This window comes from Phoxinus phoxinus (assembly GCF_949152265.1).
Source record: "Phoxinus phoxinus genome assembly, chromosome: 8".
NCBI lineage: Eukaryota > Metazoa > Chordata > Actinopteri > Cypriniformes > Leuciscidae > Phoxinus > Phoxinus phoxinus.
This window is the reverse complement of record NC_136883.1, coordinates 32,481,996-32,499,534: the sequence shown is the minus strand read 5'-3', so window position 1 is coordinate 32,499,534 and position 17,539 is coordinate 32,481,996. Positions and strand designations below refer to the sequence as shown.

Here is a 17,539-nt window from a genome sequence, read left to right as displayed (position 1 = left end):
AGGAGCCAGACAGGAGCCTCACTTTTCCTTTGCACTGACACCATTATGCCACTCTCTCTGATATTAATAATCTTAACAAAGTCTGTAAAAAAAAAAAAAAAAAAAAAAAATTGGTCTGGTTCTTTTTTTTTCTTTTTTTCGTACAGGAATGTGTGATTGCAATTAAGATACGAGTCCTAACACAATATGAAAATTAGTGGAATCTGGGTTTCGGATAATTACATACAGAGCTTAGCTTTAAAATACCCTCCCTCAATCACATGGAAACAAATGATCTGGCAGACACCAGGATAAAAAAAAAAAAAGCAAGATTGTCCTGTCCTCGGGATACAGGCAATGTTACTTGGCACTATCATTTCTTTCTGCCGTTCATCTCATAACTCATCAAACAATTTGTGCTGTCTACACAGAGCCTTTATTCTCTTTCCTCAGGTTTTATTCTGCATCTAAACTGCACACGTACAAAAAAAAAATACAGCAGCCTGAAGGCAATTGGGTTTTAATGTTGGAGATGATGAATGAGAAAAAGCTGATTTTCTGGCAGCCGGATCACTGCGAGAGGACTCCTGGCTCACATTTGATGTGGGCAGTTAAAACAGAAAAGAAATAAATGAGATGTAATAAGAAAAAAATCTTGAAGCAATAGCTGAGACAGCCCTAGTCTATTACTCAAGCGACGCACACAAAGCCAGTCTTTGTGATCTGACAGTCCAAGAAAAAAATATTACCTGCTAATTTACTCTGTTGCGACGTATGCATAAAATATCTGTAGTATTACCACGTCTTATCATGCAAACTCGCAGACTTCGGGGTGGCGGGTTTCTGAGTAGTGGCTGACACAGATGCACGCTAGAACAGATAGCGCGGTCACATGCTCCTATCAGCAAGCCCTCACTCAGAGGGGATTTTTGGAGCGTGTGGAGTTTTTAACATGGAAATTGGCTTTGAACCCCATCTGCACAGGTCGGCACATCTTTGGGCGAGGCAGTGCTACTGCTGACAGGGAAAATGAACCATCAATTCCTTATAATATGGCCTGATTATCATCCTACTTACCCCCTGCAAATTCCAACTTAGAGCTATTCGGTGCCATCAAGGAAATAGTGTAACCCCAGAAAAGATGTGACCCCCTTCAATTGATGCGCTTTTTAACCAATAGGAGACATAGTGTAGGTCTAGGATTTTTTTCAAACATAAATAAACAACTTTAACACAACTGTTGGCATTAAAACTAGTGTGGGTCACAAAAAGGTACATTTATCGTTAATGGTAGCTCTTTTTTTACGTTTTAGGTAAATTTTGAAAAAAAAATTATTTCCCCCCCAAATAACGAGGGAAAATTCTACAAGACACCTGACATTCTGTTGAGCAGAGTACAAAAGACATTAGACATTGCCAGAACGGTGACAACAACTGATAGTCAGCCAAAGTTATCCAAATGCCAAAAAATGCCAGAATTCGAAACAGCTCCTACCTTTTGTATCCCTGTTGTTCTCGTCAAATTAACTAGGACTAGTCTCACTGCATTACCCCCCCCCCCCTTCCGCAAAAGTGGAGGGAAAAAAGTAGCTGACTGCGACTTAAATGTATAGCACTCAACCTAAAGAGCAAAGTTTCAATGTGTGAAATGTGAGTGATCAGCAACTTTTTGCGGCAGGACCCGGGTTTAGTTCGGCGTGGGATGTCTTTATTGGAAGGGGATTTGTTTTGTTGTTTCCTTGGGCCTGTCCAGCCCGCTGGTGTCCTTTTCACCCGGCCAGGCAGCTGGGTCCCGACCCCTCAGATCTGCCCCTCAAACAGGGCTTCTTTCAGGCCCCCGCTGGGTCCTCCCTGTCTCCTCCCTTCAGCAACATCCCATTCACCCCAGAGATAACTTTATTCATCTTGCGGATCATTGTATCCAGTTGAATGAGGGAACTATGCAGACACTCTAGTGAATTGAACAAGTCTGTGGGGATTGGGAAAGGCCGGGGAGGTTGTGCGAGTGGGGTGGGGGGTGTCTTAATGTCTTCATTTAGAGCGGGCCGAGAAAACGTCACGTCTCGCTTGTAGCTGACCCAACTGTTTTACTTGACGGATTAAGCAAAACCACATTTTGTTAGCTACTTGTCGCCATTGAGTAACACTTGACTGTTTCTGGCAAAACCATAAAACTTTTTCTTTTTATAAAATATCGAACGCTCACTTTTCCTCGACGCCATTATCACCGCAGAGGATGATATGGATAGCTGTGAACGCCGGCTTTCCCTCCGCCTGTGTGAAATCCGGCTGCATTCCTCTCTTATTTTGTCATCAGAGAGTTTGAGCGGAGGTGTCTCAACAGTGTTTGATTTGCCTGCTGTGAGGCTGGCAGGGACAGTTGGGCTTATTCTCTCGCCCGCCTCCGCCCAAGCCACCCGGACCACCCTGCTCTTCTCTCATCATTCATATTCAAGCCAAGGCCTCTTGACAAGTCCGCTGATCTCACTCAATGTTTTGTGATATAGACAATACTTTTTTTTTCTCCCTCGCTCTCTCTTTCTCACTCACTCCAACTTCTCTCTCTCTCTTCTCAGAAAAAAAAAAATCTGAAACCATCACACTCCTCCAGGCATGGCAGTGTGATTGTAGAGAGGTAGCAGTGCAGGATTACTCCCCTCTGTGAGCTCCCTGCTAACAGCAATGGCTGCCTCCCTCCCAGCCCCCGTAAAAGACAGTCTAATGAGGCAGATAAGCAGATGCCAACAGACTCCACACTATGTCCCACTGATACTTTCCACACACCAACCTAATGATTTATTATCTATAAGCCAAAAAAAAAAAAAAAAAAAAAACATATTTGGAACGGTACGGACAACCTGCAGAAAGTTTGTATTTAGTTTGAAATGTTAAAAAAATAGGATCACAAAAATGAGATACGGAATATACAGACTTGGAAAGTAAAGTCAACAAACATGCAACAGCTTTTTTAAGTTTCAAATGTGAAACAAAAATTAAACAAGGATACAAAAACATTGATTTTTTGGAGATATTTCGACCGAGAGTTTGCAACGGCTTCATCAGCTGGGGGATTTGGACTAACGCAAAAGAGAGAAGTTTATACATTAGCGCTGTAGTTGCAAAACACTGTTGATATTCAAATGATTATTGTGCAAAATCTGGGATAAGCTTCAGTGTGAGAGCCCCTCTAAGTGCCTACAACTATTGCTAATTCCCCTAACCATTGTGTGTGTCACAAAGGCCTTAATCCTGTTTCACTTTTGCTGAAGCTCAGGCTATTTTCCCTCTCATAAACCAACAACACTCCCCCTGGCCAGGCCTGAGAGGCTCAGAGAAAAGGCGCTATGTGTGTATACTTCAAGGCTTTTTCTGTGTTACTTGGCCGGTGCTCTGCATAAACTTTTAAGTGGTCCCAGTAGGCCTGAAACACCTCTCTGCAAAAATAATAAGCCATCTTAGACTGAACAAATCACAGAAAATAATCTTATGTCAACCTAATTATATGTTGGAATATATTAGAACTTTAACGTCAAAGAAGTTTGACGTTATTTTTTGGGGGGGTAAACTTTTTTTTGTGTGTCTTGCTGTCTCTGGCAGTTCAGCGATGGGCCTCTTAATGCACTTCGTAAATCCTTTAATGCATTATTTATAACTTCGATGTCCAGAATCAAAGATTCAGAATTAGGGCGAGATTCAATCGGAGCGCTATGTGTTTTTTTCGCACAAAGAAAAGCAACACAACATCCTTCCTTGCGATGCATCTTTAAAAAGAATACACAGGGGTGAAACATCCAAGGCCAGTGCTCATCTCAGTGTCGAAGATTGAACAAGAATAAGAATATACAAACTGTCAACAACATAGATGACAGGGTCATCTTGTCATATTTATAAATGAGAATTGACTCGGTGAATCCTAAACGCATATCCAAACAAACTTCCTCATAACCCACAGTCACTATGTCAAGGGCATTTTACCTAATTTTTTTCCCTGTAATATATTTTTTAAACGTCTCGAATCTGAATTGAACAACCCCAAAACATCTCTTAAGCAGAGGTGCTCGAGAGGTCTTTTAAGTTCGCGTGTAGCGTTTGTGGGAGTATTTAATAGACAGTGCTGTATAAAGGCTGTCACGCTGTGCCAAACCCATCCTCTAATAAGTACATGATGGCTTTATTCGATATGTGTGTCGTGCGGCGTGTGAGAGCGCATGCCAGCGTGTGGCTTGTGTTCGCTCGTGTTACAGGTGTGTGAGATTGCGGTCCGCTCTTTTTTTTAGAAAAGAAGGGGAGAGTTGGGCCTCATTGTTCCATAAACAGACATCAGCTGGAAACTGACAAATGTGGGATTAGCCTGTATTTATAATCAGCTAATAGCTCACTATGTGTTCCTGTCAATCAAGCCTGAACAGTGCACAGTGTGTGTGCAGCAGATTTAACCAGCAGAAACATGGCTACTGTACACTTTATTGTTATTTCACAAGGGTAAAGGGACACTTAGTTCTCATGCTATATGACCTGCGCTTCAAGAGCCTTATGGACCATTCAAGGGATTTCCCATGCAGTTCTTTTTTTATTATTTTTTGCCATGCAAAATTGTAGTTTTACATGGTTTTCTAACATTGTCTCGTTTTATTTTCAATTTAGCCTTGAGCTCATTTTCAGGCTGGCTAGAGAAATATTGATATTAATTAATTAATTTTTATATTTTATTTAGCAATTTAGTCTTGAGTTTATGTACAGGTTGGCTGGAGAAATGTTTATCCTCACCTATAACATATTTAAATGATTTTGATTCATGCCAGACGATCAAATAATTGAAGTTTACAAATAGTAAGCCAATGCAACTCGTGCAGTATGACTGACGCGCAGATATGAATCTAATTTAAGTCGTCAGTCATCAAGCCGCAGTGATTGAGTTTATATCGGTTGCTTTGTCTAATTGCTGCTGCAACTCACAAAAGCACTAAATTGAAAAACTGTTATAATGTGGCTGAAATGAATTATGAATGTAGATGATCACAGATTGTAATTGACCGCTGTTCACCTGCCTATTTAGTGTGGTTAGAAATTGAATTTATGATGGTGTCTTCCAGCAGGGAGCTGCATGTGTCAGATCCTCACTTCATAATATCTATAGTAGATGGATTAATGATGTCAAACCCAAAGTTAAAGATAATACAATCATAATACCATCCACAATATGTGCAGTTAAACATTAGATAAAAAAATTACCATTTTAATAAGTGTGCTTTTATTAAACCCATATCAGGAAAAATTCTCATTTAACATTTTATGAGCATGAGTGAAGTAGAAAAATAATTACATGTTCTAATACAAGTATACAACAAGTAAGTGAATCAATTTCCGGCAGGTACAAGACTTTTTCAGGTATTAAGTTGTGACGTCTCAACTGTCATATAATCACTGAAATTCTTAATAGGCATCCAGCAGGGCCAGTGCTCTTGTAAAGGTTACGGGAAGCACTGGTGCAGTGAGCATCTTTTAATGTTTCATTAGTCAATTTACAAGAATTATGGTGATATCAAAAGCAATTTATATATGGGTCATGTGATGCTATTAGTATTATTTTCTGGATCTATTAAGTTATTTAAATTTATGTTAAAATGCAATTCGTGTAAAAAGAATGACCTGAATACACTATCATTTCTGAATTAAAATTAATTGTGGTTCTTAAAAATGTAAAATAAAATAAAAAGTCTATGTAACTGTACATAAAAAAAAAACACATATTGACAAAAGTAATTTCTTAAAAAAAGCAATTTCTTAAAAAAAAGCAATGTTACCCATTTTACTTGAATAAAATGTGTCTGTTCATTAAATATGTGATATGCTGAAACAGAACTATGAGAATTTAAAATGGTCTTCGTGATTTCCTGCTTTATGAATTTTTTTTCACATGACAACAAAATGTTTAACTGCATGTTGGTTATGACACATGATTTAGCAGACAAAAGATATAATACAGAATCATAAACCAAAATCGTTTCCTTAAGAAAATGCCACAATGTTCATAATATTACTATTTATTACAATATCACTACTATATTACTAATAATACTATTGTATTACTATATTACTATTTTTTTTTGTAAACGTTATTGAAAATACTTACATTGTGTAAAGTGCAAGGTTTTTTTTTTAAGTCCAAATTACTGCAAGCTCTGAATTGTGACCTGAATCTTAATCCTTATCTGTGTGATGGAGGGAAGATGTTTTGAAGGTAAAGGTAAGGTGAAGGTAAATCTATCTGCCACTGATATTAACACAATGCCCTGCAATTAATCACATCTTAAAAGCTTTTTTGTGTGTGTGTTGATACAAATGGGGATTCAGTTATAAGATTTCTGCTGGATCCTTGTTGATAAAATGCACCATCTTTGTGTTTATGGAAATGCATTATTTTCAATTGAAGCAATGGAAAAGCACTTCCCTTGTCACACAAAGGCCCCTTGCTAAGCTCCAACAACTTATTAGATTTATTAAGGTCTTATCAAGTGTGATATGCTCGAGGACCCAGGTGGCCATAAAAATGATTCTCTTATCAGGTGTTCATTGGAAGTGGAATTAGGATGGAGGGTTCTAGTTAAGAACTTATTCATACAGGAGTTTAATTATTATTAAAATAATGGCGGCACAATAGCTGGCACTGGCGCCCGTTGCACTCGGAATCTTAACCCCCAGGAACCTTCATTCAGAAGGGCTGGCGTATCTCAGACCCGCACAGGCTTAATCTGAGGCACGCTGGGTCCGAGAGGGGTGAGTTGCACTGTTAATTCCATATTGAAGGTGGGCACGTGTTGAGAGGAGCTGAGACAGGTAGCGGGTGCCAGGGGAGTCAGCCTCATGCCCTACGAACGATTGCCAGGCGAGGTGTTAATTGGGAAGGTGCAATGGTGGATTGATGTTGCAGGAAAGAGCGTGCGTGGTCTCCGACTCTCCCATAAGTCATTGCTCCCATCTTAAACAGACTTATTATGCTGCCAAGGCATGTTGTTACGTGTTATACGCCCTGTACTGATTTCAGTTTTAATAGTGCAACGACAGGTTGTGATCCTATATTATGGCTTATTTACTTTATTATTTTTTTGCGTGTGCATGCTTGCGTGAGAGATGTAACATGTAAAGTCTGATTATTTTGATGTCGTTGCGCTTACCTACAAGTTTGTTGCTTATATGTATTTTTAATCTTACGTTTCTTAGTATAGAAATAACACATTAATGTCATGCATTGCTGTGTCCTTCTGTAGACACTGTGGTGCATTCATTTGTTGCATTATGATATTTTTAATGTCACAGCATACATGTACTCTCTCCGGGTACATGTCCATCTTCAACCATTTGAATATGAATGCACCCTCCCGGGTACAGCAAAAGCTGCTCTCTTCAGAATTCACACAACCTTCAATTTAACCTCAGAACCATTATGTTCAATGGGGAACGGCCTCACCATTGTGGAAAATGCAGCATCCTGTTCAGCAAAAAGGATTTAATTAAGCCCAACACATTCCAAAAGAAAGTAATTTCGGGACACAATCATGTGTCTCGAAAAGATAATTCCTCTTAATGGGTGGCTTTTGAATACGTTGACTGGAGCCCAAACTGGACCTTAGTATGATATGTATTTTTTTTTTTTTTTTGGTGCATGTGTGTGTGCAATAGACAGCATTCACAGTGATTGGATCCTGCCAATACGGATTATATACATTGTGTTTTGTAATGTCACTTGTGCTAATTCCAAAAGTAAAACCTTTCTGAAGAAGTTTGCTCTATTTTATTATTATTATTATATTTTTTTAGGTAACACTTTAGTTTAGGGTCCAATTCTCACTATTTACTAGTTGCATATTAGCATGCATATTACTAGGATATTTTCTTTTTTTATTAGTACGTATAAAGCACATATTAGCGCATGACCATATTCTACTTCCATTAACCCTTCCCAATAACTAAACTTAACAACTAACTATTTCTAAGCAGTAATTAGGAGTTTATCGAGGCAAGCGTTAATAGCGAGAAGTGGACCCTAATCTGAAGTGTGAGCATAAATTGTTCTTTATTTCATTTTGTCTTATTTGTTCTCCAGTGGTTCACAGTTGGTTTGACTCTGTTGTTTCTCTCTGACAGATCCGAGGACATCCGCGATGCACCTACCGTTGGTCTGGACCTCGAAGTGAGCCTTATGAGATGGGTCTGCACACACAGCTGTCACAGGGTGTTGATATCTTAATCAACACAGGGAGGGACACATGATTCAGTTGGGGGGTGTGAGGCTGCATTTATGCCTGGGAAGGGTGAGGTGGGACGTGTTGGGTCAGCCTGAACAGCAAGGAGGGACTTTGGGGGAGCACTCCCCCCTTTGTGCCATGTGCTGCGGAGACATAATGAATTACATTATAATTATAATACGGGCTGGACGCAAAAGGGACAAAACCGATATTTGAGCAGGGGGTGGAGAGGTTTGTTCCACTGAGACTTCGGCCTCCGAGCACGGTCATTCACACTCTTTAACGCAATTGCACACTAGCTTTCGCCACCATGAATGGTGTCTTTATCTCGCAGTATGCACAGCACTTCAGCCTGTTTAATGCAAGTGCGTTGGGATGATCGCTACACAGACCGCCAGTTCTATTTAAATACTTTTTCAATGAGCATTATTATTTGTCGTTGTTTTGATCACGCTGAAAATGATCAATTCTGTAATTGTGCCTACACTGCTGGAACAGAAAGCGTTGTAGTAGTAAATCTGCATTGATACCGCCGGTGAATTAGTATTCTGTGCATTGATGCTTGCTTATTGTGAATGACAAGACAATCCTGACCCCATCAACACCGAACCAGACATGTGCAGAAAAAGCATCAACTAAAATAGAAATCCATCCTGATGCATGTAATACACGAGCGTGTGCACATATGATGGCGTGCATACTGCGGTGCATTCGGTGAGGAGTGATCGGTGTGTGTGTGTGTGTGTGTCTACACAGGGTGATGTTGGTCAGAGTACCGGTAGCACGGGCGATGAAGCCTGGGGGTGTTGGCTGTGGGGGAGGGTTGGTTGCTGGAGCAATAGAGAGAGGCCGAGGGGAGGGACGCTGGCAGTGACTGAGAAGATGAGGATTTGACAGTGAGGTGACAGAGAGTTCAAACAAAATGAGGCTTGTAGATTAGCAGCGCTCCCCTCTGTGACAGGTGTCATCTCTGGGGCAGTCTGTCACTCTGCCTGCTGCCACTCTTTATATAATACGAGGAGGGAGAGCAAGAGAGCGTGGAGTGCGTGGAAGGGTGGCGCCAGTCTCACCTCGCTGAGCACATCCTGCAGGAGTCTCCCTGCCAGTCATACCCATAGAAACATACACAAGCCCAGCCAAAGGCAAAATATTCTATTAGGGCCCGTGACGCATCCACTTGCTTTCATGTAAATCGTGCCTTTGGGAGGGCTAATGCTTGTATCAAATTTGTTTTTACAGACTACTTTACAGAAGTTTAGCTTCCAGTTTTTTTGCTTTACAGTCAAAATGTACTTCTATTTAATTTTGTATTTTGAAATTATACTTGGACAATTTTTTTTCCTTTTTATTTATGTATTTATTTACATTTATTTAAGATTCTAATAATTATTGTTATTCAATTAAAGAAAATAGTAAAACATAAGTAATCTGATATATTATATACAGTCTGTTGCCTTCTTTTTAATATAATATAATATAATATAATATAATATAATATAATATAATATAATATAATATAATATAATATAATATAATATAATATAATATAATATAGTAGTCAACATTTGAAGTGGATCAAAAAAGTTAATCAAAGTCGTCCTAAGACAAGAATGGGTATTGTTTTAAATGTATGTATAACTTTGATGAAAGGTTTTGATCCACTTCAAATGTTGATAATATAATATAATATAATATAATATAATATAATATAATATAATATAATATAATATGTAACACAATCGTAAATATTTTCGACTATTCATTCAAAATCATTAATAACTAAAAATATCAAATATAAAAATAATTTTTAAATTGCTGTCTTATGACATTTCTGTAAATTAATGTCAACTGATAATTAACTAAACGTTATAACATTTGATCATGATTATTAATGTCATTAATGTTGTTATAACATGTTACCCTGTATTGGATGTAAATTATTTTGTATTTTATAGTTTTTCTATTATTATTTTTATTTAGTTTTTTAATGCACACATGAACATAAATTAATGTGAGTCAGTGAGTTGATTTTTCCACTTTTTTTTTTTTTTTTTGAGATGGGGGAAAAAGAATAAAAAGCAACAGAATTAGTGGGCCGGACTTAGAGACTGAGAGACAAACATAGTGGTTGGAGACTCAGTTAGGGGCCGCTGGCCTGTCTGTGGCCTTTGCCCATGGCCGTGGCACAAGAGGGTATTAAGATGAGCCGAGGGAATCTGCTCTGCCTGACTACTCGACTCCCAGACTCACAGCCTCCACTACCTGTCCAAAGCCTGAAGCCATCTGGACCCCAGATTGAGCAGAGCTGCACTCAGCGAGCGTCAGCAGAGGGTCTGCTCCTTCTCTCTGGAGCTCGTGGAGGACATACCCCCCCCCACACACACACACACACGGCAAAGTAGTGAAATCCAGTCGACGTAAAGGGCGTTTGGTCTTCAAGGGGTTTGCCAGACCACGACTAGTTACAACCTCAGAGGACAAAGAAAGCTCTGTGAGTGTGTGGGCAAGTGCTAGCAGTGGTGACAAATATAGATCTAATTAGTATTCTACTGTTTGTCTTTTGGACAGATGAGGGATGCCCCCTATTGACTCTGTCAGGGGAGCCAGAGCAGAGGGGAGTGAGGAGATGTGCATGGTACAGTGTAGACTGCAAATTACGTTGTAAGTCACGCCAAGTTCATACCTCACGATCCGAGTAATAAGCACAATGCGGGCAAGCGGATCTCGCAGATTGTATGGACAATGGCAGCTTGCAATATGTTATTGTGCTGAAACATAACAATGTTTTGCACAACACTGCAATACCCAATAGAGTGTGAGGGTTGTGCGTATTCCCTCTGCAGGGATAAAAGGAGACGACACACTCCGTTTGTGCCGGGCAGCAGACTCGGTGTTTCCAGTGCGAGTTGTGAGTGAAAGATAAGAACATGGCGACGGTCTTTTCATCAGAAGCAGCTAACAGCATGGCATGGCAGGATGACATTTTCAGGCTTTCACTTTTTTGTTTAACTATAGCCAGGCAAAGCATCAATATACTGTATATATTTATCAGTTCAAATCAAGTGTTCCATTCAAACGTTTTAGTGTGATTGTCCTTTAAATGTGATTCCAGATTATAGATTCCCTTGACCATAAGTTACATGTAAAAAAAATAATAATTCCATTTTCAAATATAAAATAAAATAAAGAAAATATTTTGTGAAATGACAGCATTTTTACGACTGTATATTTGAACCAAAATCATATCTCCTTCTTATTTATCTTCTCTTGAAAGATATTAACATAAATAAACTCAGTCCACATATCTGTGAACAGCTTATTATCATCATCAATGCTTAAGGGTACGGCGTCCTGTCTGCCAACAGAACAATGAAATCAATCTGACTGACTCAAAAGCAATATGTTGCCAGATCAAAATCACATTGTCTGTGTTTGTGTGTTAGAAGCATCAAAAAGTGAACGAAACCAGTAAAATGTATAATAATAATAATAACGTTTTATTAAAAACAAAATGATAACAATAAACATTATTGGTTGCACTTTACAATAAGGTTTTGTTTGCTAACTGACATGAACTAACAATGAGCAATTTTGTTACAGTATTTATAAATCTTTGTTAATGTTAGTTAATTAAAATAGTCGTTCATTGTTTGTTCATGTTAGTTCACAGTTCATGTTGACATTAGTTTAGAGTTTTAGATAACATTAGGTTTGAATAATGTATTAGGAATGTTGAAATTAACTAAGATGTTGTAAAAGCATTGTTCATTCTTAGTTTAACTAATGTAGTTAACTAATGTTAAACCTTATTGTAAAGTGTTGCCATATTATTATCATTATTATTTACATGAAAAAAAATTATAAAATATCATATATTGTTTTATTTGTTTTATTTGTTATGATATGCCATTAAATTATTCAAATTAATATATTTTCAGAAATTGGTTCTCTTAATTTTGATCAACAATTTCAATTGTGTTATGTAATAATAAAATTATAAAACAAAACTTAGTTAATTATTTTTATTTTAGAACCACTTTTAATAATAATAATTTTTATAGTGCCTTTCCAAAGCCCAAGGTGTGTGTGTGCACGCATGTTCAAATAACAAACATCCATAACACAAATTTTCTTAGATTTTTTTTTTAAAATATATTTTAGTTCTAACTGTATATAGCTCATATTTTCGTGTTCACAAACCAAGACTTCAAACTATATTCTCAGTATCTCTACTGCACTCTGCTCACTCATATTTCCTATAACAGTAAGATCTATCTACCATATTTCATCAGTTTTTTTCCCCAACACATTTTATCACACACCTCAGTTTTCCTCACATATGCACATACACACACACACACTTTAACTTTTCCATTAAACTTAAAGCTGCCCTGAAAGGGATTAGAGTGAAGTTTTCAGAAAGAAAGCGTTCTTCCTACATTATCAGCGTGAGATGAAGATGTGTGAGTGTGAGCGGGTGTGTGTCCCTTTATCAGAGGGGCTTTATGCGAGGCTTAGGCAGTAGTAGCTCCAGACAGTGAGGGTCTATATGTTCTCCTCTCCCGGCAGCATAATCACTCATGAGTGGCACCTCATTTCACAGCCTCTAATGGCATGACATTCGGAGCACACCGGGGTACCAAGCACGGAAGCTTTCTCTGTGGTGTTTTTTTTTTTTTTTTTTTCGTTCGGGTGGGTGGGGGGGATGATAGGGGGGGCCGGAAAGCAAGCCGATAGCTTATGAGAGGTGATCACAGAATTTGAGTATCTTTTTGTATCTCGGTCTAGCTTTATTATCCAGATGACTATTTGAAGGCTCTATAACACATCTTTTAACTGTCATTTCTCACAAATTGATTGTTTAGCATCACTTTTTTTCTTCTTCCTGTCTCTCTTTGATGCCCGCCGCCCCCTCCCAACGCAATAATGCGATAAGCGCGCGTGAATGTTTGCTGTTACATGAGCATTGCTGCAAGCACTCTGCAGCTTCCTGTGATGTTTGATAGTGTTGCACAGCCATCTGAACCAAAGTTATCTTAACTAGCTCTGTGATAGACACTACAGCCCTCCAGGATTCCTCTAGTGAGGAATGTGTGTGTGTGTGTGTGTGTGTGTGTGTGTGTGTCATGTGCCAAGCCCCAGGCCCTATCCAGTCAGCCAGGCAGGTAGCATGACTGTATAATTGTGCCGTGACACTCTGAACCCCTGGCTGATACATAAGCATGTTAATTTTCTGATAGCGGGAGCGACAGGCAGTCAGACTGCGAGTTATGATGGGTGTAATTTGTGGCTCCTGCAGCATTGTGAAAAGACCAGGGTCATGGGCTGGATAAATACAAATGGAAATTGATGTGGGGCTCATTTCTGCTTGACCAGCCTGCCTGGGGAGCCAGAGAGAGAGAGAGAGAGAGAGGCAGGAGGACATCTTGGTGTGGCCGTCTCGTACCCCTTTTACACCCTCTGAAATCTGAAGGAAAATGTTAAATTGGAAAAAGAGCCAATAAAAGTGTTGCAGAAGAATCTGTGGCATGTGATGGCATTTGCTCAGCAGTGTTTAAAGGGATACTCGCCCTCATGTTGTCCTAAAACCTGTTTGACCTTTTTGTGGAACACAATAGCAAGTATTTTGAAAGTCCGTGAGGGCTAATGTTGTATTGACTTTCACTGAATAGACAAAAAAAAAAAAAAAAACGGTTACAATTTCCACAGAAGAAATTATTATTATAAATAAAGCTTATAATAAAACTTTAAGAATTATTATTATTATGAGTTACTTTATAATATATTATAAAATATCATATATTGTTTTGGAAAAATATGTTATGATTTACATTTATGCATTTGGCAGACACTTTTATCCAAAGCGACTTACATTGCATTCAAGGTACAATTTTTTTTTAAAACATTTTTGTCAGTTCTTGCTTTCCCTGGGAATCAAACCCATAACCTTGACGTTGCTAGCGCCAACGCTCTACTGTTTGAGCTACAGGAAAGACAAATGATATATGTCTTTAAATGTTTTCAATTTTCAGAAATTGATTCTCTAAATTTTTTTATTAACAATTTCAATTGTAATTTGAATAATAAAAGTGCAATACAAAACTGAAATAATTACTTTCTTTGAAAACTAGACATTTAGAAATTGTATTTGATTTTACAACCACTTTTATTTCTAACTGTATATTTTAGAGCTCATGTTTTTAGTGTTCACAAACCAAAACTCATATCTCTGTTCACTCATATTTTCTATAACAATAAGATTTATCTACTATATTTCCTCAGTTTTTTCCCCTTATACATTTTATCACTCTCAGGTTTGGAACGACATCCGTGAATGGTGACAGAATTCTCCTTTTTGAACGAACTGTCCCTTTAAGGGTAAATTTACCCAACAGATGACAACATTGTCAAACTGATCCCCGTTTACATGGATCCGGAAAAACGACTAAAAACTGTGTATTATGCTGCCAGGCCAGTAGTTGGCAATGTCACTTTGTAAAGAAACACTAGTACGCACCTGTATACATCACCTTTCACAAATTCATGTTTTTGTGATTTACACATTTTTCAAAAACTTACACTTTGAAACCTGTTTTCAAAAGTTTGCATTTTCAGGCCCCTAAACCGGTGTCAGAAATGATCGGCCAAAACGCATAAAGTTTTCCATTTTTAGTTGAAAACAGCGTAAAGTAAACAGTCTCTTAGCTTCCTGCGCTGATTATTTAAGCTGTAATTTATAAAAATTGCAATTTTTTCAGATTTTTGTTTTATTTATTTTATTTTATTTTCTTATATTTGGTACAAGCTTAGTAAACGTTACTTTTTTAAAAAAAAAGACTTTAAATGTTCGAAATCCACACACATTTGTTGCATTACCTGACCTATGACCGTTTCCTGCTTTGCTCTGTTCTGAAGGATCTTTATGTTGTGTCATTTAGATGTGCCATATGTTCGCTCTTAGAACAAAACAAGTTTTGGAAGAAAAAGATGACCTTTGTGATGCACCAATTTTGAAAGTCAAAACACATATTGCAAATATTAGATGTTTTTCTTTTCCTTTCTGTGCTGTCGTTCAGTGTCTTCGTCTCGTTCCAGTCGGTGAAGGCCAGAAATGAACAGCTGCTGATTTGTGTGAGGTCACATGAGTGACATCTTCATTTTGACGCAGACCATCACTGAATAGAAGCCTGTGTGTTTTGCGAGTGTGTGCGTGCGCATACATAGATGAAGATATGCGAGTCTTGTGTGCGTTGCCCTTACGCATAGGTGTGTGTGTGTTCTCTAAAAAGGCCCGGAGAGGACGGTCCCGCCTGAAACACTGTCACAGCTCGCCTGACTGGCAGTTCAAGAGCTCTTCATTAGAATCCCGCTGGGTCTACGGCAAAGAAAAACAATGTGGTTGGCCCAGGACCTGTAACCTTCCCATTTAATCACCGCTTCAAACTGCATTGTCTCTCTCCACCGTGGGAGCTGGTTTCCAAGGCTCTGCTCAAACAACCTCCTGTGTGACCGGGCTAACACGTCTCTCTCTGTGTCACACTGGCACACAAGGAGCTTTAGGTCTCTTTTACAGCTCCATTAGCACACATTTTATTAGCAACACATTCCGTAACGCATGTTGCTGCTTGTTGAAGAAAATATCAGGCGCTGATTTAATGCGTTGTGTATTTACACAAACAGATGCTTTCGACAAACGCAAGGAGCCTGCCAGAAGAGGCGGACAGCACTTAAATAATTTTCTGTAATTTGTGTTTGTAGATTTGCTATTAAACTAGTCGTCTATGTTTTATACATAATGTTTACACAAATATGATGCATGATCATAACAATTTTTATTTTATTTTTCAATTAAATTACTGTGTGCAAATCGGATAATAATTCAACTTGATTGCTTTCTTGCCGAATACATAATTGTGTTTTTATTGTACATATTTGTATTTCCTTGTATGGTCACACTTTAGTTTAGAGTACAATTCTCACTATTAACTACGACTTTTGCCTCAATAAACTCCTAATTAATGCTTATTAATTAGTGATGGGCAATGATTAATCGCGATTAATCACATCCAAAGTAAAAGTTTGTGTTTACATAATATATGTCTGTGTGTACTGTGTATAATTATTTTGTTTGTATAAATGCACACCTATGCATGTGTATATATACTTTTTTTTATATGTATATAAAATATTTATATATAATATAAATTATGTATATACATGCATATGCGTGTTTATACAAAATAATTATAGACAGTAGACACACATATATTATGTAAACAAACTTTTATTTTGGATGTGATTAATAGTTTCCCAGCACTATTATTAATAGTTAATAAGGTAGTTGTTGAGTTTGGGTATTGGGATTAAGGGATGTAAAATATGGAATGTAGAATAAGGCATTAATATGTGCTAATAAGCAACTAGTCAATTGCGAGAATTGGACCCTACACTAAAGTGTTACCTTATTATTAGTGTTATTATTTGTAGATGAATTTCTCCTTTAATATCAACAGTCTTTTCTCCTCTATTTCAAAGACTCCACCACTTAAATCTGTTTCCAAAATGTCGCATTCATCAGAAATGAACATGCCAATGCACTCCGGCTGCTTTGATAAATGTAAGACAAACGTGTGTTGTAGAGAGAGAGAGAGATAGAGATAGAGACAGAAAGAATGACAGCGAGAAGCCCCCACACGATCACAACGATAACATCTAGGACATCTTTTTTTTTTTCTAGACTCATATCATTCACTCTGTCTCTGTCAAGTATATAAAGAGAAAATACAGTAGCGTTTTAATCAAGCACTGAGACCTGAACAAAAGGCAAATGAGTCGTGCAGTGTGAGTGTCAGAGCTGCTCCAGTGACCTCTTCTCTACACACTGCAAACGAGGCCGGCATTCCAGCTCACCTCACCTCTGACTGCCAGTGTGGGCTTTTTTTTTGCACTATTATTAAAAAATAATAACACATCTCAGCAATTGCCGGGAGTTATTTACCTCGATAGCACTGGGGACAATTATAAAAGGATATCAATGGCATGTTTCCTGCCATTTGTTTTACTTTCCTTTTTAGTGCAATTAATTCCCAACATTTTACAGACGATATTTGACATTTTATCTGATGCGTTTAATTTTTGCAAATAGCATTTAATTAATTTTACATTTCACAACAAAATCAAACATTTCAAAGTATGTTTTATGAGATAAATTGTAAATGTAAATTTCCTGTTGTCATTTAGAAGTGAATTTCACGCTATTTAAAGACATTGTTTGTGCATAAGAATTAACTCAGCTCTTTGTGTTTTATTTGAAG

The 17,539-nt window shown here is 37.9% G+C and overlaps 1 long non-coding RNA gene across 3 annotated transcripts in view; it reads left to right on the top strand.

The window, feature by feature from the left end:
- LOC307002917 overlaps positions 1-16,173 on the top strand; it is a 33,420-nt gene extending 17,247 nt beyond the window's left edge. For 2 of the 3 annotated variants that reach the window (XR_013798579.1, XR_013798580.1), the window contains exon 3: positions 8,125-9,456. This is a non-coding gene — a long non-coding RNA (uncharacterized lncRNA). Of the gene's footprint in view, positions 1-8,124; positions 9,457-15,301 lie in introns of those variants that run through there. The other variant, XR_013798578.1, reaches the window with a different exon arrangement.
- Positions 16,174-17,539: the final 1,366 nt, after the last annotated feature.